Raw genomic sequence first — 26573 nt, forward strand, 5'->3', positions numbered from 1 at the left:
TATCAAGATCTATTTGAAATGTCTCTAATTCTATTTATGCTCCAATTTCCTCAGCCAGATGTAGACTCTTGCTCTGTGTTTTTTTTCCCCCCATAGGATTGTTCTTGAACTGAGTATCAATTCTAAGATATGTATCTTTTCTCATTTATCATGTAAAATCCATCATAATAAAAAATGATAATTATTAACATATAGCCTTTTTATATGCCAGATATTTTCTAACTGATTTACATATATTAACTCATTTTATCCCCACAACAGCCTTATATGGTAAAGTCTCTTATTATACACATTGTGCAGATGAGGAAAGCTAAGTATGGAAAAGCTCAGTGTCTTTCCCAAATTGCTGGGGGCTTAGACTATACCTTGTTTTATTCACAACTAGATGCATTCAACCAGCAGACTTTGAGTGAATAAAATCTTTTAATAAAATTTTGACTAAAATTTATCATAAGAGGTGACACCAAGAATTAACTCTACATCTGTCTGATTCCAAAGCTTATTTTTATCTTTCCATACATGTCAATAATGAAGTTTAATGTTTGGTAAGATACTAGTGCATTCTCATAGGAAAGAGAATGTAGTTGATTGATAAGGTTAATTTTCAAGTTTTATTCACTAACTAGAATATGTTTTTTTGGTTTTGAGAAATAATATCAAATTTTTATGAAAATTTAATATTTCTAAGGGTCTTAAATTATGTTATAGAAATATTAATGTTACAGGTATCAAGATATATTTTGAAATATAAAGTCTCCATCTAGAGGAATTTTACCTTGATCTAAACTATATTTTCCCCTAACCTATTACTTTTATGTAATTAATTGAAAATACTTTTGAAAGATAGAGGACAGTTGGCCTTACATTAAATTCAGAGGTGCTTTCTACTAGTTTTTAAGATAAAACTGTTGGAAATTCAGTCCAACTGAAACACACTATTCAAGAGCTTCGTGAAAGTGACTCCATTTACATTATGCCCTTCTGGAAATTGAAGGCAAACTCTGAATTGCATAAAGCATCAGAAACATTGTTAAATGTTTCTTCATTATTGTTAGATAAATATTGGTAGGCATCAGAATTTTCCAAGGAATCTTTGTACAATTAATATAGGTAAGTATCAGGAATTCAGTCCTAACTACACATTGAATTGAAGGATGTCCTAAAGCTAATATAGTTAAAATAAGTGATTTTATACATTTGCATATCTATCAGTTTTCTAAAGCTAGCTTATAAAAGTGGATTTGTATTAGTTTTCAGTAGTAACAGAAATATTTTGTTTTGGCTTTTCAGTTGATTTCACAATTTCTTCTGTGTCTAACTTGATGTTGAAAATAAACTACATGTTATATATAATACATTAATATATAAATCTCACTTTTATAAAACTACATTAGACCTTTTTATCTACAGTCTTTGGTATTAGCTTAGTGACCCTTTATTTTTTATAAATTCACTTTTAAGATCAATCTACCCAGTAAAAGCCAAAAAACATGACATGAAACCACATTTTATGTTTGAATATTAGCCAAGTGTTAAGGTTGTTTTGCTTTTTAAAATTTTCCTCAATAATGCTATTCTCTCACTTAAAGGAACACACAGTGACAACTGAATATGGATAGCATGATTCTTTTCTTAAAGGTTTTAGTATTCTTACTCATTGTTGTTTCATATTGTTTTATTGATAAATACACTAAGCTTAAGGAACAACTTATCTTCGCAGTCTCATCAATTTAAAAGCTACATTTGATTTAATTAATAGGGGGAGTTTATGGGAAAAGCTTTTATCGATGGGCGTGGTTTAAGATATCTTGGCCTTTTGAGGGTGATGCACTATAATAATTGGTCTAAGATCATGTTAGAGAGGCCAGGTCACTTTATATTCTTCCCCAACTAATAGAGGAGTCAGGTCCTGACACAGCTACTATTTCATTTTTTGGCTATTGCTGACCCCAAGAAGCTATTTCCAGTATTACTTGGATAAGCAGATACAGTCATTGACAAGCACAGTGTAAATATAGAAAACAAGACAGTCTATTCATATGAGGACATCAATTTACCATTAGTTTTCCACTTTCAATTATATGATAAATCACATCTGTCAAATCCACCATATTGTGATCTAAAAACAAGGCAGGTCACCGTGGTGTAGAGATTAGGGTAACTACTATTCTGAGGGTAAGGGAAGCTGCATTCTAGCCCAGGTTTTGACACAGTGAGCCTTTAGCCAAATAGTTTTATGCAGTGATTCTCAACTTTCACTGCATACTACAGTCACTGGAGCATCTTAAAACAAAACGAATCAGAACAGTGATGATTGGTCCCACCTAGGATTTTGTCCTTTATGACTTTTTTTCAGGGTATTAAATATGCCAGCTATAACCTTAATGCATTTGTCTTTGTTTATGTTTTGCAAATAGGCAGTAGCACATTTAATCCAAAATTGAAAAATAAAGAATAAATATAAACATTTCTTAATCCAAATAACTTTAATAATAAAAATACACTTCCATTTTAAGTGATTTTGAGGCTGCAGATATGTATTTTCTTTAAAGACTTTTTATTCTCATTTTCTTCTTTAATGAAGTCCATATAATCTAATCTTTTTAAAAAAGGAATAAAATCCAATCCTGAACATAATTCTTTTAGAAAGTATAGACTCCTAATTCCTTTATCTTTTCAGTTAAAAATATACTTTTAACTGCAGATATAAATACATTTTTCAAATCATTACCCAAAAGTAAAAAAAAAAAAATACTTAGTTGATTATTATACAATATATGCCTTATTACTATCATTCCATTGAATTCTTAGTGTTTTAATATACAAGTTGCAACCCAGAGGAATTATTAGTCTGTGTCTTCTATTTGCAATCTAGTAGACAAGATATACTGTAATTATCCTACATATATTATTATTGTGTTTGACAGATGAGGAGAGGATGGTCTTTGACCTCATGGATCTTAAAACCCAACAATAGAAGACCTAGCTACTCCATAAAAGGAAGTAAAAATCTTTGATTAATCAGGAATTAATTACACAAACAAGGAGTCAAATCTAACGATTTCTAGTCTCAAAACATAGAAAAGATAGCAGACGGAAACTGACATTTAAAGAACAGAAGAGAACAGCAATCTAAATTCTCGTGCCTTTCAATCCCTGGCATGTGAAACTATGTATGTCATCTTGACCTTATGATTTCTGCTGAACCTTTTTCCCTTCCTATACCCAACTATGAGAATTTGCATAAGGCATGCATCTCAGTCTGCCTTTTGGTGGTTCCAAGCTCTCTTGAATTCCTGCTGAATTTATATACAAATCAATGAAGTTGATCAAAGAAAACAGATCAAGGATCATATTTTCATAGCTTATACCAAGGAAGTTAATTTAAAGTTGAAAATCAAACATACACAGTTGAATTAATGGGGCATCTTGAAGCTAAGAGAATTTCCTCTCCAATGTGAAAGGGACTGAATATAGACACATTCTATTTCACCAGATGGAGACACTTAAGACCCTCCAGAGATAAAATGCCTTTCCTCTTAGCTATTTGTCCATACCTTTTGTCCTTTACTTGTATCAATTACTATCAAGCTTTTAAAAACATGTATATTTCACACTATCATAAATTTATGAGATTGAGAAAGACTTCCAGAGTCTCAATCTTATTTCTCCTTCTCCTCCAGCGGGATTCTTTCTTTACGCTGTTAAAAACGTTCAGAGTATTTCAATGAAGTGTCTCACATATATCAGCACCAGATATTGTGCCACCCGTTATTTCTACCATCTTTAACAGAAAAATGTCATACTTTATCTCGAGAATCTACCTACTTTTTTCTTACAAATTGATTTTGTGCCACATGAACTCACAGATTTATTCCTTGATTTTATGTGAATCCATTGTTTTATTACTTTTATTTCATCTTTTTGAACAAATACTTTCTACTTCATTTTTAATCAATTTGCCTTTAGAGTTTTTCCTCCTTACATTGCCCACCAACAAAAATCTAGAAGGCTCTTTGTCTTTTGCTATTTGAGGACCTAGAGATTATATTTTGTTTCAGAATATAAAAGGATTTAAGCTTACATTATCTATATCTATATTATCTATTTCAAAATTCTATAACTTATACTTTGGTTCTATTGTTTATACTTCTTTTACCTGCTCAATTCAATTATCACTTATTAATCCCCTAACTGATGACACTGCACTATAGGTTGAAATCACAGAACAATTAACCCTCAGGAACTTTACAATCATGGCCTCAAATATCAATATGCCACAAGTACCCATTAATTTAATTTGATTTAAAATGGCTTTCTCTAGTTACTCAGATACACTAACAGTTAATGGTTCCCTTTGGTGAGCTAAATGTGAATAGTTATTATCCTGTAAGCATTGCTCCTGAGGTGTGAGAAAATGTGAGTTCTTATCACAGATACCTTTACCACCCTTGCCCACAACCTTCTGAAGACCTGACCCTACACATATTTGAAAGATATTTTACCATCCTTTCTAGTAGATAAGAGCTTAAATTTAATTACAGTAAGTCCAAAATTATAGCTTTTGGGAAAGAGTCACATACTAAATCCAGGTTTATAGATAACCATAAAATTGAAAAAGTTGGTACTTATACTAAACTTAGAACTGACTTTTAATACCAACTTCTTGAGCAGCCAATTTAGATTAAGGGAAAAAGCAAAACATTTCACTCATGGATTGATATCATCTTTTGAAACTTAGTGGCTTATTTTTTTGGTCTGTTTCTTTTCCAAAAGCTGTTATAAAATAGCTTTATTATAAAATGTTTTGTATGTATAATTGGCCAAGATAATAAAAATATTTAGATGCAGTTCAGAGTTATGCACCATTCTTGATCTAATATTCCACAGTTTGTAAATAATTTAAGTAAAATGTCGTCAGTCCAAATTTCTGTTGTTTTCTATCATATTAAATGTGAACATTACAATAAAGACCTATTTTGTTCTCCTTTATATTATTAAATTTTGTTTTGAACATAGTTTCTTATTTCTTAGATGTGAATTTGTTTATTTTCCAGAAGATACTAATATTTTGAGGAAAACAAACAAGTAAGCAAAACTTGACACACCTTTAATAGTGAAATAAAATTCTGTAAGATAATTTATTTTCCAGAACAGAAAGTAAGGAGAAATGTTGAATTTTTCATCAAATAGCCTATATTTTACTTTGTCTACCTTTTTGAAAACGAAATCTTCTTTTTATTCTTTCTATTGTTTTTATGCCTTTACTTCTCTTGTTAGTTTCCTTCATCTTAATCTCAATCAACATCATAGCAAACACTAATTTTTCTACTTATCATGTGCCAGGCACTGTTCTCAGTGCTTTCATGCATTTTCTAATTTAATATTCATACTGACAAAACAAAGTAGGTATTATTATTCTTCCCCCATTGCACAGATTAGACAACTGAAATATAGAGATTTACAGTTTTTCTTCCCTTATCTTTATTTCCTTGAAACCCTCAGGCATCTTAAAACAGATGAATTTTGCTGAAGCTTTTCTTAAACAAAACAGGATTACTTAGGATTTGAAAAGCAAAGTCATTAATAAGATATAAACACAACTTATACATCCTACCTTTCTTATCTGGTCCTCATTCAGAAAATGAGCAGACCAGACCCTCTCTGGCATAGAAATTCATTGAAGTTAATCAAATATATAAAAGTATCTCTGACATACCAAAATGTCAATGTATTAATTTGCATTCAGAAATTCAATTTCCTGTGATACAATTATATTTATGCTGACCAGTGTAGAGATGAGGACCAGTTAGTATCACTTATCAACATCAACTTCGCAGCTCAGTCACCCTCTGAGACTCATCTCAGGCACCCTAGTGCTCTTTTTATTAAATAATTTACTATTCATAATCTCCCCCAGCCTTAACCTGCTTCATATCTTATTAGCCTGTTTCTTAAAATCTTTCTAAATCATCAACCCAATTTAGTTTACATCCTCAAAGTAATTTTATTTATTTATTTTCTCTCCTTTCTTTTTGTATCTCTTTTCCTATCAAGGTAAGACTTAGTTTCCTTTTTCTGTATTTGCTAAAACATCCTTTGTTTTCTACACTTAAGGTTATCACTCTGGTAAGAAATGCCTATCTAGAAAGTTTTAATAGTCTCAGAATTGGAAAATGCAATAAACTGTCTCCATTGCCATGAGATTAGCTTTCTCAAACTATAGATGAAATAATATCATTTTTTTCTTCACAGGCTCCCCCACTGCCTATTGAATTAGTGAATATTTTTTTTTAAACTCACAGTTGAACATTCAAGAACATTCAGTATGTCACTAATCTCCTTCATATGTCACTCATGGTTCTCTAAATTGGCTCTACACTTTATTAATTTACTCATTCAGTTCTTTTTTCCTGGAATAATTCCCCTTCTTCATTTCTTATCTACTAAAATTTTTATCACTCTATAAAGCCATTTAAATGTCACCTCCTCCATGCAATCTTCCAGAGCTCCAGTAGATGGATATCATTTATCCTTCCTCTGACTTCTCAGAGTACTGCATTTTTACCTTTCTTATCACACAATTATTCTTTCTTATAATAGAGATATGTGTGCAATCATTTATGTTTCTAGCATTCAACTAGATTATAACTTCTAAAGATCAAGGATTATCTTATTCATTTTAGATTCCCGGTATTATCTATTTACTAAGTATTTAATGAAAGCTTGTCCCATTTTAAATTAAATATATCAAAACAAAGCACTAGGAACCCCTACTTTTAGTTTTATTTCATCTTGAACTTCACTTCTCTGACATCTCCCCAAAAAAGTTTATACTCTATATTTCAGCTATTTGTCCATTAAGTCAACAGTTTTAACTTATATATGAAGAGTTGAAAGCAACAGTTCACGCCCAGACAATACTTTATGGTGTTCAGTAAGATTTGAGTCTAAGATCTGTACTAGGTGGATGCTATAAGGAAATGCAAGAAAATTAGTCATTTACTTAATTTTATACAGCTTAAGAGTATTATCAGTAATGGTGATTCTCAGTTTACCCTTATGATACCAAATGTCTTTCAGTGTTCAAATAATTTAGAAATTAGATTTAGTTACTCTTTCACTCAGACACCATGACATCTTTAGAATACTGTTTTTGATGAGTTTAATGTAGTGGATGTTCTTTGTAGTTCTCCAAGTAAACATTTGGGTAGTGAACATCACTGAGGAAATCCACAGCCTATATGAGGAATGGAGATACGCAAGCTCTGCCTTGGGCATCTAAATGCTTATGGTTTATGCTCAGATATAGGGCAGTTTCACCAGTGAACTAAGGAAAGGAGAATGGTATTTAGCATATTCCTTTCTAATCTGCTTTAGAATATTTTATTCAGGTATGGACAATCTTTGAATTTTTTGTTCAAGTGATAAAATCTCACTGTGCACAAACATGGGGAATTATAACATGTCAACATAAAACTAATAAACAGCATCCTCTTTTACAAGCACATATTGAAAGAAGTCTTCTTAAAAATGCAATTTTTAATCTAAGGAAATGTTTCCCTTCTAGAAGAACCTTGATTATGTGTGTTGAAAACCCCCAAGGATTCCTCCTATAATAATAGTCTTTATTAGATTAAATATGTCTTCTCTCTGTACCTACTAAAATAAAATTTGGCCTTATGTTATACTTTGCTCCACCTTTTATAGTCTAGGCAATAAACATATGTTTAATTTTGTTATTTTTTCTGTTTGCTTTTTACTTAATCAGATACAGAATTCATAGAGTGTTTTGTTTTTTTTTTTAAGTTTTAGGACTTCAAACTAAAATTGTAAAGTACTTAAGGTCAAGATACGTTAGGAAATAACAGTAGATCTCATAGTATCTGAACAACATTTGCTTCTTTTTCCCGCTTCACTTGTATTACAAGGTAAGAAGTGCTCACCTGTAGGAACTAAACTCAGAACATAGACAGCACTATGATATACTTACATGTATATATAATTTGTAAATAATATCATATATATGATGCTATTTTCCAGTGAAAAGACATGGACCAGGAACCAAGAAACCGTCTCCACTCTTCTCTCTGGTATAACTGGCTGCATGAGCTAACTCACATCATTTCTTCCATGGTCAAATACACAGAAAAATTTATTTGCTTCAGATTTTTATGAGTTTAAACTGAGATGTTTGATCCAAAAACATTTAAAACATAAGCCTATATACTGTGCAAATTCAGGTGGAAACAGTAAGTTGAATTATGGACTACAGAGGAAAAATTAAATAGTTGGGAAGGAATGGGTGGATAGAATATAGTGGAGAATATCATGGTGGAGAAAGTCAAAGTGGTAAAATTCTAGGCATTCTTCAGAAATTGTTTGAGTGATTTTTATAGAGTGATGTATCTAATTGTGACTGCCTTACCAGTGTTGAGAACAATTTTTAAGAACATTCTCTAAACATTTTTCTTAAGCAAGAATACACAACTTGCTTTCTTTTAACATATTTTTTGGCTTGTATGATGAGACATCATATTCAGGTAGTAGTTTTATTTCCAGTTTAAAAGTTACCATGTAGTTGATGAGAGCTGAGATGAAGTCATAGAAAGCAGGATATTTCTGTTGAGTTCTAGATGCACTGCAATAGTGTGCAGAATGACAGTAACAAAGAGGACACTTGTGGTATTATAAAACATGAAAAATGATAAATACTTCACATAACATCCAAAAATTATCTTTAAAAAATAAACTGCTGAGGTGTATCTGTTCTGTAGTGCTTTACATATTTTTCATTCACAGCTGATGCTTCAAATGGATCCCCTAATCACCTTTTCATCCATATATTGCTAAAGACTACTTTCTGATGCTTTTGCAGATATTGTGCTAACCTTTCAGCTTTAATTTTAGTTTTGAAAATACCTGTTCACTAATTTAAAGAATGTCAAAGGAGGCATTTAAATTCAAATTACTGTATTGGGACATTCAGAGCAAAACTATAATTGTATGTTTTATTCTATCTTTTCTTTTGGCATCTCAGGAAAATCCATGTGTCTGATATAATCCACACACTACAAGAAAAAACACTATGCCTTCTCAGTAATTTATCACTTTCTGTATGATGGGAAGCCTCATTTTCTAAAAGAAATATCAGAAATGTGAAGGAAAGCACTTTGTACATTATTTTATCATTTTATAAGCAACAGAATGGTTTAATACTTTCTGTAATCCCACTTCTCCTTCTGCATACACAGTAAGTTGTATAAGTTCAAGATGAACAGATCCTAACTGAAATGCTGAAAGATAAATACACAGTGTAATTATCTAGTTTAAAGTTTAACATTTTTGAAGATATTTCAATGTGAAAAAATCTGTTCAGAGACTTCTTAACACATGTCATATTAAGAAAATGAGCACTGAATTGTCTAGATATTTTCAGTGTCTAAAAAAATATGGTATTTTATCTTGACTTTGTAACCAAGCACCATATTTTTTAACAGATGCCATTTCTCTTCTGATTACTGTATCCCACTATGAATTACCTCTCTTGGGAAAAGAGGTGGGGGAAGCTTTTCATCAAAACATAAATCTATGTACCTGAAATACAGTATGTTCTGAAGACAATAAAAAATTATACATATACAATAATCTATCTTTGCCAATTTGAAAAATCATCAAACATTCAGAACAGAAATACTGAGGCCTTGGGAGACACAATAAAGCCATTAGCGCAGTGTATTTATACTTCCAAAGTTGGTATTATTCTACCCTAGTAAAACCTTTCCATATATGCAAATAGTAATGGGAGCAATGTAAATTGAATTATCTATAAAATATTATGTTTTGCTTATAGGATTGCTGAAAAGATGTTTTAGGCCTCAGTGCTGTTACAAAGTGCTATCATGTTGCACATACCAAGACTTCTAATTAGACTTGTCAGTCATTGATTGATTACTACCATAAGATGAAAGAGCAATTGCATCCTGGCAATTATATTATCTTAAGGGTACAAAATGCAATGTTCTGCTCTCAGCTGTCAGCAAGATTTCACTGAATGAAGGTCTGTTCTATCACCACAGGCTGTTCAAAGGCCCTTCTGAGAACCTAAATGGCACATTAAGCTTTGGAAATATTGCTACTCAACAGAAAAAAAAAGTACTAGAGTGAAATTGACTTAATTTTAATTGATGAACTAGAAATCACATGGCTTTGCAGCCTCACATTCTGTAATTTTAGGAAAACATGGTTCATAGAAAAATGAAAAATTACCGTTTCCATATTTCATGTACTTTCTTTCTTGTCTCCCCCAACTTCTATTTTTGTTGACTCCCTTCATGTACAAACACTTCTACTTCTATAAATAGTACATCTAAAGTATACTAAACTTTGCTTTTTAGTTTATTAGACTTTTTAAATATTCAGCAGATATTTACATTTCTAAATGTATTCTAGCAAAGTAGGTATTCTTTTTCTCCTTTTTTCCTAAGAATGAAATATTGTCAAGTCGATAACTACTTAAAAATGACTTAAGAATATTAAATATTATTTTTCATTCCAAAATATACTATTTGGGGATTATAATCTTTCCCATAGCATCATTTTAGGAGTCTCTTTCAAATTCCAAAGTCAGGATTATGGTATAAAGAAAGATGTGATTTAGGAACTCCACAGCCATAATAGCTGCTATAGTTTCAAATATTTGGGGGGATTTTCCAGGATCGATCATGTACTTGGGCACAAAAGAAACATCAACAATTTTAAGAAGATAGAAATTATCTCAAGCATCTTTACTGACCACAATGCCATGAAACTGGAAATCAACAACAGAGAAACAAAGGAGAAAAAAAGGAAAGCATGGAGATTAAACGATATGTTATTGAAAAAACAATGGATCAATGAGGAAATCAAAGCTGAAATTAAAAAATACCTTGAGACAAATGATAATGAAAGCACAACCACTCAAAACCTATGGGACACAGCAAAGGCAGTGCTAAGAGGGAAGTTTATAGCGATACAGGCCTTCCTCAAAAAAGAAGAACAATCTCAAAGAAACAATTTAACCCATCACCTGAATGAATTAGAAAAAGAAGAACAAAAAGCCCCAAAAAGCAGCAGAAGGAAGGAAATAATAAAGATCAGAGAGGAATTAAATACAATAGAGATTAACAAGACCATAGAAAAAATCAACCAAACCAAAAGCTGGTTTTTTGAAAAAGTAAATAAAATCGACAAACCTCTGGCCAAACTCACAAAGAAGAAAAAAGAGAGAGCACAAATTAGCAAAATAACAAAGGAAAATGGAGAAATTACAACAAACAAAATAGAAATACAGAATATCATACAAGAATATTATGAAAAACTATATGGAACCAAACTGGATAACCTAGAGGAGATGGACAAGTTTCTGGAAACATACTGTCCACCAAAACTGAATCAAGAAGAATCTGAACACTTGAACAATCCGATCACTAGAAAGGAAATAGAAATAGCAATTAAAAACCTCCCTACAAATAAAAGTCCAGGACCGGACGGCTTCACCGGGGAATTCTACCAAACATACAAAGAAGAACTCATACCAGTCCTTCTCAAATTCTTCCAGACGACTGAAAAGGAGGGAATACTCCCAAACTCATTCTATGAAGCCACCATCACCCTGATACCAAAACCAGGCAAAGACACTACAAAAAAAGAGACTTATAGGCCAATATTACTGATGAACATAGATGCCAAAATCCTCACCAAAATTTTAGCAAATAGAATCCAACAACACATAAAAAAGATTATACATCATGACCAAGTGGGGTTCATCCCAGGGACACAAGGCTGGTTCAACATATGCAAATCAATCAATGTAATACATCACATCAACAAGAAAAAGGACAAAAACCACATGATCATCTCAATAGATGCAGAAAAAGCATTTGATAAAATTCAACACCCATTTATGATAAAAACTCTCGCCAAAGTGGGTATAGAGGGAACATATCTCAACATAATAAAAGCTATATATGACAAACCTACAGCCAGCATAGTACTCAATGGTGAAAAACTCAAAAGCTTCCCACTAAAATCTGGGACAAGACAAGGATGCCCACTATCACCACTCCTATTCAACATAGTCCTGGAAGTCCTAGCCACAGCAGTCAGGCAAGAGAAAGAAATAAAAGGGATCCAAATTGGAAAAGAAGAGGTAAAAGTGTCATTATATGCTGATGACATGTTACTATATATAGAAAACCCTAAAAGGTCCACACAAAAGCTACTAGAGCTGATTGAAGAATTCAGCAAGGTAGCAGGTTACAAAATTAACGTTCAAAAATCAGTTGCATTTCTTTACACTAACGATAAATCAACAGAAGAAGAAAGTAAAGAAACAATCCCCTTTAAAATAGCACCCAAAGTAATAAAATATCTGGGAATAAATCTAACCAAGGAGGTGAAAGAATTATACACAGAAAACTATAAACCATTGATGAAGGAAATTAAAGAAGACTTTAAAAAATGGAAAGATATTCCATGCTCTTGGATTGGAAGAATCAATATTGTTAAAATGGTCACACTGCCCAAGGCAGTCTACAGATTTAATGCAATCCCTATCCAATTACCCAGGACATATTTCACAGAACTAGAAAAAATCATAATAAAATTCATATGGAACCATCAAAGACCTAGAATTGCCAAAGCATTACTGAAGAGAAAGAAAGAGGCTGGAGGAATAACTCTCCCAGACTTCAGACAATACTATAGAGCTACAGTCATCAAGACAGCATGGTATTGGTACCAAAACAGACATATAGACCAATGGAACAGAATAGAGAGCCCAGAAATGAACCCACAAACTTTTGGTCAACTCATCTTTGACAAAGGAGGCAAGAATATACATTGGAATAAAGACAGTCTCTTCAGCAAATGGTGTTGGGAAAACTGGACAGCAGCATGTAAAACAATGAAGCTAGAACACTCCCTTACACCATATACAAAAATCAACTCAAAATGGATTAAAGACTTAAACATAAGACAAGATACAATAAACCTCCTAGGGGAAAACATAGGCAAAACATTATCTGACATACATCTCAAAAATTTTCTCCTAGAAGAAATAAAAGCAAGAATAAACAAATGGGACCAAATGAAACTTACAAGCTTCTGCACAGCAAAGGGAACCAGAAGTAAAACAAGAAGAAAACCTATGGAATGGGAGAAAATTTTTGCAAGTGAAACCGACAAAGGCTTGATCTCCAGAATATATAAGCAGCTCATACGACTCAATAAGAAAAAAATAAACAACCCAATCCAAAAATGGGCAGAAGACCTAAACAAGCAATTCTCCAAGGAAGACATACAAATGATCAAAAAGCACATGAAAAAATGCTCAATATCACTAATTATCAGAGAAATGCAAATCAAAACTACAATGAGGTATCACCTCACACCAGTCAGAATGGCCGTCATTCAAAAATCCACAAATGACAAATGCTGGAGAGGCTGTGGAGAAAGGGGAACCCTCCTACACTGCTGGTGGGAATGCAGTTTGGTGCAGCCACTATGGAAAACAGTGTGGAGATTCCTCAAAAGACTAGGAATAGACTTACCATATGACCCAGGAATCCCACTCCTGGGCTTGTATCCAGAAGGAAATCTACTTCAGGATGACACCTGCACCCCAATGTTCATAGCAGCACTATTTACAATAGCCAAAACATGGAAACAGCCTAAATGTCCATCAACAGGTGACTGGATAAAGAAGAAGTGGTATATTTATACAATGGAATACTACTCAGCCATAAAAACCGACAACATAATGCCATTTGCAGCAACATGGATGCTCCTGGAGAATGTCATTCTAAGTGAAGTAAGCCAGAAAGAGAAAGAAAAATACCATATGAGATCGCTCATATGTGGAATCTAAAAAACAAGAACAAACAAACAAAAACAAAGTGTAAATAAAGGACAGAAATAGACTCACAGACAGAGAATACAGACTTGTGGTTACCAGGGGGGTGGAGGGTGGGAAGGGATAGACTGGTATTTCAAAATTGTAGAATAGACTACACTGTATAGCACAGGGAAATATACACAAAATGTTATGATAACTCACAGAGAAAAAAATGTGACAATGAGTGTGTATATGTCCATGAATAACTGAAAAATTGTGCTGAACACTGGAATTTGACACAACATTGTAAAATGATTATAAATCAATAAAAAATGTTAAAAAAAAAAAGAAATATTTTGGGGGGGAAAAACCATTAACTGATTGGGAATATAAAGGAGAGGTTTTATATCAGAGATTTTATTTATTTATTTATTTTTTAGATTTTCTAGTAAGGAATACTGTATGACATTCTAGTTACTATTGCTATAAACAAACCACTCAAAACTTAGAGTGGAAACCACTCTATTTTATTATGCTCAAGATTCTGTAGGCCTGGAATTAGGACAGGACACACCGATGACAGCCTCTCTGCTTCCCAGGGTCTGGGGCTCATCTGGGAAGATTTAACAGCAGGGAACTGGAATCATCTGGAGTTTTTTCCTCATGCCTTTCTCACACCAGGGATGAGATGACTCAGGACAGGCATTGCTGGATCTGTCAACTGGGGCACCTACGAGAGGCCTTCCACGTGGCTTGATATTATCGCCAAATATTGGCTGGGTTCTAAGAGAGAATGTCATGAGAGTGAGCATTCCAAGTGAATCAGGAAGAAGGTCCATGGGCTTTTATAAAGTAGCCCCAGTCACAGGACCACTTTCCTAGGCTCTATTAGTTGAAGCAAATGCAAACCTCATCCATTCTCATGGCAAGGAAACACAGAACTACCTCTCATGTGAGGATAATCAAACAATTTCTCACTACTTTAAAATGCCACCAAAGTTTCATCTGGCCAGTTTATATGTAACACATTAGCACAACAGAACCAGGCTCTCCTGAGACACTCCAAATGTCTCAACTCTTTATGGTATTAGGTCAAAATTCAAAATCCAGAATTCTGTCATCTGAATTTGGTCCAGGTATGGATGAGGCTCCCCAGAGTGATCATTCTAGTACAGTCCTTGAACACAGTTTCTCTCGTCTGAAGACTGATGAACTAAAGAGTCTTGTTATCTTGCCCCATATACCCAAAGTGCAATGGTGGGATAGTAGTAGGATAAGTGCAGTTGCACTCCCTAAAAAATGGATATGGAGCAAGGATAAGGAAAGGGACAGGAAGCACAAAGAATCACTAGCTCACAACATTTCTGAAGTCCAGCCAGTGTCAGCTGCCATTTTGTAGATTAGAGCACAGTCCTATTTCTTTGCTCTTGGCTTTACAGTTCTCTGTGGCTGTTAGCTCCACAAGGGCTAGGCCCCTGTTCTTTCCTATGAGTCATCCTTCTTTTACTGTAAGAGGTAGCCCATTTTTGCAGTTAAGTAGTTGTTTCAACATGATTCCTGCTCTGAAAAGAGCAGTCACCTTATTTCCAAGAATAATTGATCCAGATCAGCAGAAGGCAGAGATGCTTTTACTCAATGAGGATATGGAGAGATAAGTATGCAAAGCAGGTGACAGATTTGGGCAACTTCTGGCATTCCCTTGTTTCACTGTAACCATGAGTGGACACATGCAGCAGCCTGGGTTTAATAAGTATATGACTGTCAAGGATTCAGGTTCTCAAGAATGAAGCTTTGGTCACTTTGGTGGGCCACCAAGACCAGCCAAGGAAAAGCTGAGAGTGAGGGGAATTTAGAATGGATAGTGGAGAAAGGAAAGAATTAGTTCTGACTAAGGATCCAAGATAAGCTACAGTGATGGAGGCTACAAAGTATCCCACTAACATGCCCTCATCTCTAAGTTTACCCTCAGAAAAAGAGGTCCATGGGAATCATGGAGAAACTGATTTTTGAACATGTGTAGACAAGTGTATCTGTGCACTGTAAGCAGTGAATCGTAGTGACTAAGAAAATCCATGACTCAGATTTTCTGCTGCAAGAAATCTAACTGATAGATGACCCTAGCTGCTGCACTCTGAAGCTACTACCATTTTTGTACACATAGTCTTTTGTACAGTCTTGATTCCCAGCAACTTTGGTGTGGTTAAAATTTATTAGAACTGTACTATATTCATGCATTCACTTTGTTTTACCCTCATGCTCAAAGTAGACCCCAAACCTACTCAGTTTCAAAAGAGAGAATGCTTTCCTGCTCAGTAGGAAAAAGTGCCAACAAATTTGTAGCCATTTATTGAAACTTCTACAGATGATACCTTATCAATTCATTACCATTTTGAAAATGGGTAAAATTAATGAGAGAAAATGTGTGAAGCTAAATAAGATTCTAACAGCCTGGGAAACTTTTTCAGAAATATTTAGACCTATAAAAGCATTCACTAACCTACCCTATATTTAAGATTCTTCATTCTATGACTTACTGCTACTCTTTTCAGTACAAACAAGCAATTGTCTTTCAAACTGGTTCTCTATCGTCCAGTGATATATGTTCCTTCTTTGCTAATGAGCCTACTACTTTTCCCACTACTGCTAACTCAAATCTGAATTTCTCCAACTTCCCTTATCTCTGTCTTGAATTTTGATCCTTATCTTTCTCTTTTCCTTAACATCAATTCTCTATTCCAGAAATTCTGTCCTCCCCATGTGTCATCATAATGTCTCAGTCCTCATCACTTTTCCATTCCAATGAAAGGGAATTTGTTTTTATTCTCCATCAATCCAAATCTTACATTTGCTGAAACAAATTGTTAAATACCAAACTTTTTCTGAAATTACTCATCATCACATAGACCTCTTTTTCTTTGAATTTCTAAGTTTTCTAAATGAGAATAAGACACATATTCCCATTTGTTTTGTGTTACTTAAAACTATTTCTGGATTAATAAACTAATTCTATTTCTTTGGGAGTTTTTGTACATTTGATTTTTTTCTTCTTTTTCTCATTCATGGTGTTGATCTTCTGATGTTTGCTAATCATTAGTTGTGTACTTATTTTTGTGACAGAAAACTCACATTTACATCCTGGGCTCTATGATCTCCCTTGAGGGCTGTGACATTCCATTTGGGTCCTTTCTGCTGTTGTGGAAAATTTCAATTGGATGCACTTTTTTTTTCCAAATATGTTGCACAAATTCAGTGCCTCTGAAAATCCCCCTTTATTTGATCGTGTGTATGCTCATTAATTAGATTTTACAGTTTTTTCCTGTACTTTTGTAGGTTTGAGGTGGCAAGTAGTGATTTCAATGTGTGCTTGACAGTGGAATTACGCATAGTTGAATTTATGTTGCCTTTTACATAATTGACAGTTACCATATTTTCATCATTTTGGCTTACACAGTAGCTAAAGGAGCATCTTAAATGTGGTAGATGCTCAATTAAAACTTCTGAATGACTTTGAATGCTTTGGCTCTAGCATATAGTTTAATCCTGACACTATCTTGGGATATAGTTTTAAACTGGAATGAAATCGCAATATCCTCTAGAATATAGAATGTAAGAAAATATGCATAACAAGAGATAAATTTGGGATTTAGGATTCACTTCAGAGAAAACTGTAACTGTAGACTCTATCCAGTTTTCTCTACCATTTCAGCTCAGATAGTGGTTTATTCCTTCATTCAGAAAAGATTTGTATAGTAAATAATGTTTTGAAATATTGTCCTGGATGCTAAGATTATACAAATAGAGTGAAAGTGACTACTCAGCAATCAAGAAGTTTATACGTGTCAGGGCACTGAGGTGTGGTGAAACTCTTGTTTTCAAGCAGGTGAATATAGTTGGAACAGGAATGATGAGGAAATGTACCAGATGGTAGAGCAGAGAGGTACTAAAGAAAAGACTCTATACAAACTCTTAGGCCATGATAAAGATTTTGACTTTTACTCTGAGAGGGCTTTGGTAGGAAAGTGACATTATTTTATTTTTAGCACTATCACCTTGGTTGCTATGTAGATGTCAGCTTGGCATGTCGATATTAGCCTGGAGGGATATGGACAGAAGCCTAGAATCCAGGTAGGATACCATGTCATTTTTAGGCAAGAAATACTAGTGACTTGGTTCAGGAGTAATAGTGATAAAGGTGATGAGAAGTGGTCAGATTGTGATCTATATATTAAAATGCAAAGACTAAAGGAGAAATAGTTTTGGGGAAAAGGTCAGTATGAATTTTTTAAATGTCCCAAGATCAATGCCAATTTTATTGACTAAAACCACAAGGGTAAAAGGAGTCTATTCTAAAATTCTTATAACCATAAGGGGATCTCTCTCCATTTTAGGAGACATTTCAATCTTTAAGTCTTTACTAGAATAGGGTTGACTCATTGCTAGAGGGACAAGTTCTTCAAATGATATTGTTCCCTAGTCCCACTAGGCAGTGGCCATCACCTTCACTTACTTTTACTATGTCCTATAGCAGTCATTCTCAAACTCTTTGGTCTCAGGAACCTTTTACCATCTTAGAAATTATTGAGGAATCTGGTTCTAACTAGGAGTCAGAAAGCACACAGTAATTTAAATAGGGGAAGTTAAATGTAAATAATTGTATAAAGCTGTAATTGTGGAGTGACTATAAAAATGAAAAGATGACTTTTCTGAGGGTCTGAGGGGGAGTTTCCAAGGAAGGACCAGCCTGAAAGGAAAATACTGTCTCCAAGGTTAAGGCTCAGATCTTTCGAAGGTCTGGTGGAATCCACAGGATGGTCAAGAACTTTGCAGAGCTGCCTAGACAGAGCTGGTCTAAAGTCACTGGGCAAGTATTAGAACTCTCTGAGGTGCAAGTGAGCTAATGCTAGTGGCCAAGCTCCCTGATGAAGTCAGAGCACCACTGTGGGCACTGCTGAAAACTGGAGCTGAACAGGCTTCCCTCACTACAAATCTAGTGCGTGCTATGCATGGCTGAAGCACTGTGGGCTAACAGTTGGGTAGTCTGCTCACCAGACATCAGTCTAATGAGACCTGTGCTATGTGCATGTATGCACAGGGCTGAAGAGGGGACACAGGAAGCAGTGACCTGTGTTGGGCTGAAGATCCCAAAGTGTCTCAGGGTCCTGGCTATACCACTGCTGCTTAACCTTGAAAGTGACAGTAAGAATGTCCTCCAGAATCCTGGCAATGAAGCCACACCAGAAGGAGGAATGAAAACCTTCTCCATCTCCAGTGTTACTCCAGTGCACTTACAGACTGAGCTTAACTTTCTACAGACTGGCAAAGGAGAAGTATTTACAAAGCATAGTTCCATTCTCACAGATCAAACAAAACAAAAAAAAATTAATTCAGAGTTAAGAGGCAGTAAATTGATAACTGGCACAAAGCCCCAAAGGAGCGTTTGTGTATGTGAGTTAAATCCACCATAAATTAAAAATATAGATACTTTAAAACATTTTTATTAATTTACTTAAACTGGTAATAATAAATCTACTTCATGCTTACATATACACATATTTTATGAACGATACTACAGTTTAAAAATAGTGTAAAGAATGATGTTTTATGTTTTGCAAATTTGGTTGATGTCTGCTTTAAAGGAAGACAATCGGATTCTTATAAATGCTTCTTCATTCAGTTTGTTGTAATATATTGTTTTGGTTGTAGTATATTGAAAAAAACTCAAATTTGCTCTCATAAATATATGTAGTTGGAAATGGGGAAATATTTTAATAAGCTTTTCATATGATTGCAGATAGTCTTTGCTACAACACCAAAATTCAACAAGAGATAGTTTCTTAAAGTTGGTTGCAATATGAAATTTGAAACTATATCAATGAACCTTTCACACCCTATTACAGTAATATTTGTTGATCAATCTTGCATTCTAAATACATATTGCCAACATATCATTTTATAACACTATATTGATAATTTGGTAAATATTGGATCATTGATTTATGCAGACACATTTCACCACGTAATATTTTAAAAATCATATTTATTAATCCCACCATTGACCATATCAGAAAATTCTTTAAATACTGTGAAGCTGAAAGACTCACAGTGGTAGAAAAAATATTGTCGAAAGTTTTACGTTTCTCTTGAAAACTCAAATTTTATCCTTGACAGCATATATTGTCAGTGGCTGTTGTCAGCTGTTTAGCTTTGAGAAAATATATGACAAATACCCAAGTCAAAATATACACACTTTATCATCTATCATTCTTTTTAGGAAAAAATGATGTTCCATGAAAAGAGTTTTTAGTTTAGCTCACAGCTTAATCACACAAGGGCTTCTCCTTTAGGCAATCATTATACTTTAGTATGCGGGAGAGTACTTTATGCACACTTGCCATTTTGTCACCCAGAAATTTAAAATGTGTACTCCACGGTTGAGATTTAATAAAATTAATACATTTTACAACTTCACCTAGGACATTTATAAGTGAAACTGTCATTGCATTACTGCAAAACTGTAGCAGTTAAAAATACATGACTACTGGTACATGCCTTGATTCCTGCTAAGGCATCAAACACTGTTGCCTTTTTATTAGTATTTCACCCTTTTCTGCACTCCCATAGCTCTTTCGATGTATTTACTTCTTTTAGTGCATGTACTTTCTTCATCTTCAAATTATGATCAATTATGTTTCTGTCTCTGCAATATTCCCAAGCTTCCTGAAGTCAGGATTTATATTTGACTTTACTCTATATTCCAACCCAACTGTGCCAGTGATTTCCATATAGTTGTATTCTGAGAAGTATTTGTTGAATAAATAACATAACATTCTTTTCTTAAAAAGGAGACAATATATACTATAATCTTGTTGATGATTATTCCCACTAAGTCCTTCTGTACTTATGTTATAGATAATGCCCAGTTGAAATATATATGTGCATTGTTATTTATATTTACCAATATACAAGATTAATCATTTGCTTTACAGGAATATACATGTGTGATTTTAACTACTGATTTACTTCCCTGTATCCCTTATGATAATGGAGCTCTTTGCAGGCAAGGAGTATGTTTTATTTCTCATTTTGAAATATCAGTGTCTAGCACATTATCTGGTATGAGTCATTCAAAAACTGGTTGCTGATAAATAAATGCATAAATAATTAAATAATTTTTGGATAAAAAGCTTTTTTACACATAAATAAGAAAGGCAACAAATGGTGCTAGAACAACTGGAAATCCACATGCAAAAAAATGAACATAGACATAGACCTTACACCCTTCACAAAAATTAATTTAAAATGAATCACAGACCTAAATGTAAAATGTAAAAATACAGAACTTTTAGAATATAGCACAGGAGAAAATCTATATGATCCTGTGTTTGGTTATAACTTTTTAGGAAAAAATACCAAAGGTAAGATCCATAAAAGAAATGACTGATAAGCTGAACTTAATCAAAATTTAAAAGCTTCTGCAATGTGAAGGACATTGTCAAGATAATGAAAAAAGAAACCACCACAGATGGAGAGAAAATATTTCTGAAAGACGTGTCTAATAAAAGACTGTTATCCAAAACATGCAAAGAACTCTTAAAACTCAACAACAAGAAAATAAACAACCTGATTAAAATGTGGGCCGAAGACCTTACCAGACACCTTACCAAAGAAGATAATACAGATGGCAGGTAAGCATATGAAAAGATGCTCCACATCATACATCATTGGGGATATGCAAATTAAAACAATGAGATACCATTATATTCCTATTAGAATGTCCAAAACCCAGAATACTGACAACAATAAGCACCGAGGAAGATGTGGAGCAATAGGAACTCTCATTCATTGGCTAATGAGAATGCAAATGTTACAGCCACTTTAGAAGACAGTTTGGCAATTTCTTACAAAATTAAACATATCTTTACCATACAATCCAACAATTATGTGGCTTGGTATTTACCCAAAGAAGTAGGAAATTTATATCAACAACCTGCCCACAAATGTTTCTATTAACTTTATTCATAATTACCAAAACTTGGAAGCAACCAAGATACCCTTCTTAGGTGAATGAATAAATAAACTATGGTACATCCATACAATGGGATATTATTCAACACTAAAAGCAAATGCACTATCAAGCATGAAAAGACCTGGAGGAAACATAAATGCATATTACTAAGTGAAAGAAGACAGTCTGAAAAGGTTAAATACTCTATGATTCCAACTATATGACATTCTGGAAAAGGCAAAACTGTGGAAGACAATAAAAAGATCAGTGGAAGCCAAGGATTAGGAGAAGGGAAGACTGAATAGAGAGAGCACAAAAGGATTTTAGGGCAGTAAACTACTCTTTATAGTATTATAATGGTGAATACAAGTCATTATAAATTTGTCCAGTCCCATAAAATATACAACACAAAGGGTGAACCCTAATTTAAACTACAGATTCTTAGTGATAATAATGTGTCAGTGTAGGTTATTACTACATTCTAGTCCAAATGTTGATAAGGGAGGCTATGCATGTGTTGGGGGCAGGTAGTATATGGGAAATCTCTACCTTCTGGACAATTCAGCTATAAACCTAAAACTACTCTAAATAATAAAATCTATTAAAAACAAAAGAAGAAGGGACTTTCCTTATATGCTGGTGTTCACTGAATATAATTCATACTGTATAAACTACAAAACACACACAGAAAACTTTATATTTTTCCTTATAACAAACCAAATAAAGTATGGATATATTAGCCATTTCCTTCACTTGCCATTGTGTCACATTTATAACAATGTTAACCAGTCCTTTTACTGTTGTTAAATGTTAACTTTTGGAAAAACTTTAGCTGCATAACATATGTACACAAATGGATGGATTAATAATAAGTTGAACATTTAGATAGCTTGATCACAGTTAAAGTGATAATAGGAACAACAGTCACTATATTGACTGTGTACCAAAAATTGTGCCAAATGCTCAGCTGTCTTATGCTTAATTTAATCGTCTCATTTACTTTTCTCAACAACCATGTGAAGAAGGTTGTATAAGTATTTTTATTTTCACATAAAGAAACCGAAGCATAGAAAAATCAATTTATAGAAAGCCACATAGTAATTAGAGTCAGGATCTGAACCCAAGTGAACTAATTCCATCATACTCTTAAATACTATGGTATAATGTCAACCTTTCCACAAAAACAATCATTACACATCATTAAAAAGATGATATTTAGCTAAATATTCTAAATTAGACACTGTCTAACCTTTTAATGGTTTATAGCCCAAGATGCCCACTGTACAAATGAAAAAACAATGTGTAACTGGGACTGTTATTGGCCTTAATTGCTTGTTTTACATGATGGTGTAAAATTAAATAACTGAAATGATTTAAATTCCACTGACTTATCTCCACTGCTATTATGACAGTTTAACAACCTACAGGGCTCTTTTTTCACTCACCAGTAGTTTCAGGAACCCCCAAAGGGCATCAAATATGCTCATTAAGCACAATTTTTTTCCACCAGTTTTTGTCTGTTGTGATGGTTAATCTTATGTGTCAATTTGGAGGGTGTTTTTGGATGAGATTGACATCTAAATCAGTGAACTTTGGGTAAAACAGAACGCCCTTCATAGTGTAGGTGGGCCTCATCAGTTAAACAAAAAAACTAGCCTCCCCTGAGCAAGAGAGAATTTTCTTATAGACTGCTGTTAAATTTCATGTGTACCATCAGCTCTCCTGGATCTCCAGCCTGACTCCCCACACTGCAGATTTTGCACTTTTCAAACTCTCTGATCTTGTGAGCTAATTCATTATTCCTATCTATTGGCCTGCCTGTCTGTCTATCTATCTATCTTTCTCTGGAGAACCCTGACTAATACACCAGTCTCCCATCATCAATGACTTAGCCTGTCATGGTGCCCAAGCTACCTGGTGATTTGTGACAAAGGCTACTCTGTGTCATGCAGTGTCCTGCTGGAGAGTTCCCAAAGCAGAGCTGCTGGCACCTTCATGTTTTACACAGTATATCTGTGCCATTTTTCTTGTATAGTCTTCTTTTCTCCCTGGAATATCTATAGGCTTTATGGGAAGTAATCATCATGGTGTAATCAGAATCATGACTCCCCTTCTACAGTGATGACTCAGCTTTACACAGTTAGCTCTCAGGCACAGATGCTTCTCTTGGGATGGATTATCTCCCTCTGTCATGCTGGCCTATTTCATTATTTTTTCCAAAATATAATCCAGACAATTCTGCTACCAAGTAGAGTTCTTTCCTAAGGATCTTTTCAGATGCCATGCAAACGCAATTCTCTTAGGAGTGTTCTACCAGAACTCCAAGAATGCCCAAACATAACTGAATCCCAACAAAGGTAATAGTTCTGCAGAATGCAGCATCCTCACATTTGTTTTAATTCCCCTGGCATTCATATTCCATAGTGAAGTCAGCCTTCCTTCATTCTTCTATTTGACCAGGTGTCAATAAGCAGAACACTGAAAGTCCAGTTAACTTCACATATGAACATGGAGAACTATAATTTTACCTAAATGTTGTTTGTGTAGGAAGAGTCCTCTGCATAAGGAGTGAGAAGATATTCTGTCCTTGTATGAGGCAGTCACTTAGCAAACATGTAGGATGCTTGATCTAAATAGTAAGTGCTTATTTCTGCAGACACTGGGGGAAAATTGATGCCTGACTGTCCAAAAACATCTAGCATATATAATCATATTAATCATCATTCCAAAAAGAGATTAAATTGAGAATAAAAAGTAAGAATAGAAGAATATATAACCTAAATAAAGTTATAGTTAATTTTTTAAGACAGTGAACTGTGGCATCTAATTTTGGTTTAGTGTTTAACTAGGTAAAGTTGCAGCTGTATTTTTAGCTTTCTTCCTATTATTAAGTCATCTAGAAAAGAGCTGAAATTTCAGAACCTATTTGAGGAGAAAATGCACTTAGCACCCCAGGAGATAAAAAGAAGATACTCTAGACATTAAGACAACTTCTCTACTACCTATGCATTATCTGTCTTACAACAATAACCACCTGGTCAATTACTCATCCAAGCCAAATGTGCAAAGTGTGCAACAAACTCTAAATAGATCAAAAGCCTGTAACAAACTTTCTGAATAGATCAAAAGCCTTTCCTCCCATCCTCTGGTATTAAGAACAAAGGTATTAAAGTTGAGGACATAAAAAATAAAATGTGATGGAAATTTTACTGCAGTTGTCAGCTGTAAGGGATTTCTAAATGTGCCAACCTCAGTCATTTGTTGCTCAAACAAAAGCGCCTCAATTATGTACCCAGAACCATGTCTACTGGCCTAAAGGGTGCCCTCTGGGTGATTTCAGGAGGCAACAGTGCTGCAGGTTTACTTTTGAGTTAAGCTACATTTCTACCACATTAATTTTGGATGTGTCAGTATCTAACAGGAGCATTGTCCTGTTACTGAATTCTCTGCTCAATATTAAATCCCAAAGTATTACCGTCAAAGTTATTAGCTAGATTATGATGCTCTTTTCTGAAAAGGGTGTTTCATGGCTCTGTATGCTAAAACTTCCAGACCTATATAAGTTACCCTTCAAATTTATCCAATTAAGTTATTTTAATAACAACTTAGAAATAATATGCTAGTTTTGAACTTCTTAGTAGTTACTTCTGAACCAGAAAATTTGATACACAGTGATAGTTTTAAAAAATAGCATTTGGATGCAGCCTAAAAATGAACTTCCTTTTATTTTGTAACAGAAACTAGTTATTGTTCAAATATTTTAGACTTCTTACTCTGTTTACCTGAGTAAAGGGTACTCAAGTATATCCACTGAGGTTGAAAAATGCAGAAAAGCATTGTTTTGCTTCTCCATATATATTTCCCAATCCTTTACGATTAAAATGATGTCTCCTTTCAAATGCTCAGTTGTACTAACTATAGCATTATTAATTATATGGCAATATTAATCACTGGAAAGATTAGCAAGTAAGAAAATGATGATATTTCTGCAAATGGGAAATAGTACCAAAATATCCCATTCTGCCTCTCATCACATTCCTCTTAGTATTTACTTATGGCTCCTTTGAAATAATGCCATCATGCCCTATGGCAGGCACTATTGGTCACCCACCTAAAAGCCATTTTTCTCCCAACTTTTCATTGTTAATCTAACCTTGGATTTACTCAGACATCAGGTGAGCATCTGCTTTAGAAAGATGAGCTCCTCTTAAACCTAGCTAGAGGGTGAATGGATCTTGATTACTAATACCATGGCAGTTCTACTCCTCTCAACCCGACTGATTTAGGATGGATTTTATTATGCAATTTCAGTGTTAAGTAAGGCTTCTGGAAAAGATCCTTCCAGTATAGAGAGATTCACATCCCTTATACCCCTTTCGGCATTCAGATGGTTGAGTGAGAGTGTAGTGCTGAGAGCTATTCAGTTATTGTAACACCAGTGGGCTAAAGAGGACATTAGCTAACAGGATGAGGATGCTTGTGCTAAACGATTAAAGAACTTGGGAGTTTGATGATCTCATTGAGCCACTAATTTAACAAATTCTGGAAACTTCTCCCTTGGGGTTCTTGTTACATGAGGTCATGCCTTCTTATTGTCTAAGCAATTTGGACTGGGATGTAGTACTAGCTTCAGCTGAAAGCAATTCTAATTGATACATCTTAGATTTGGGACTCATGCATAATTATCACCTG

The sequence above is a fragment of the Camelus bactrianus genome, chromosome 5 (genome assembly GCF_048773025.1).
Source record: "Camelus bactrianus isolate YW-2024 breed Bactrian camel chromosome 5, ASM4877302v1, whole genome shotgun sequence".
Classification (NCBI taxonomy): domain Eukaryota; kingdom Metazoa; phylum Chordata; class Mammalia; order Artiodactyla; family Camelidae; genus Camelus; species Camelus bactrianus.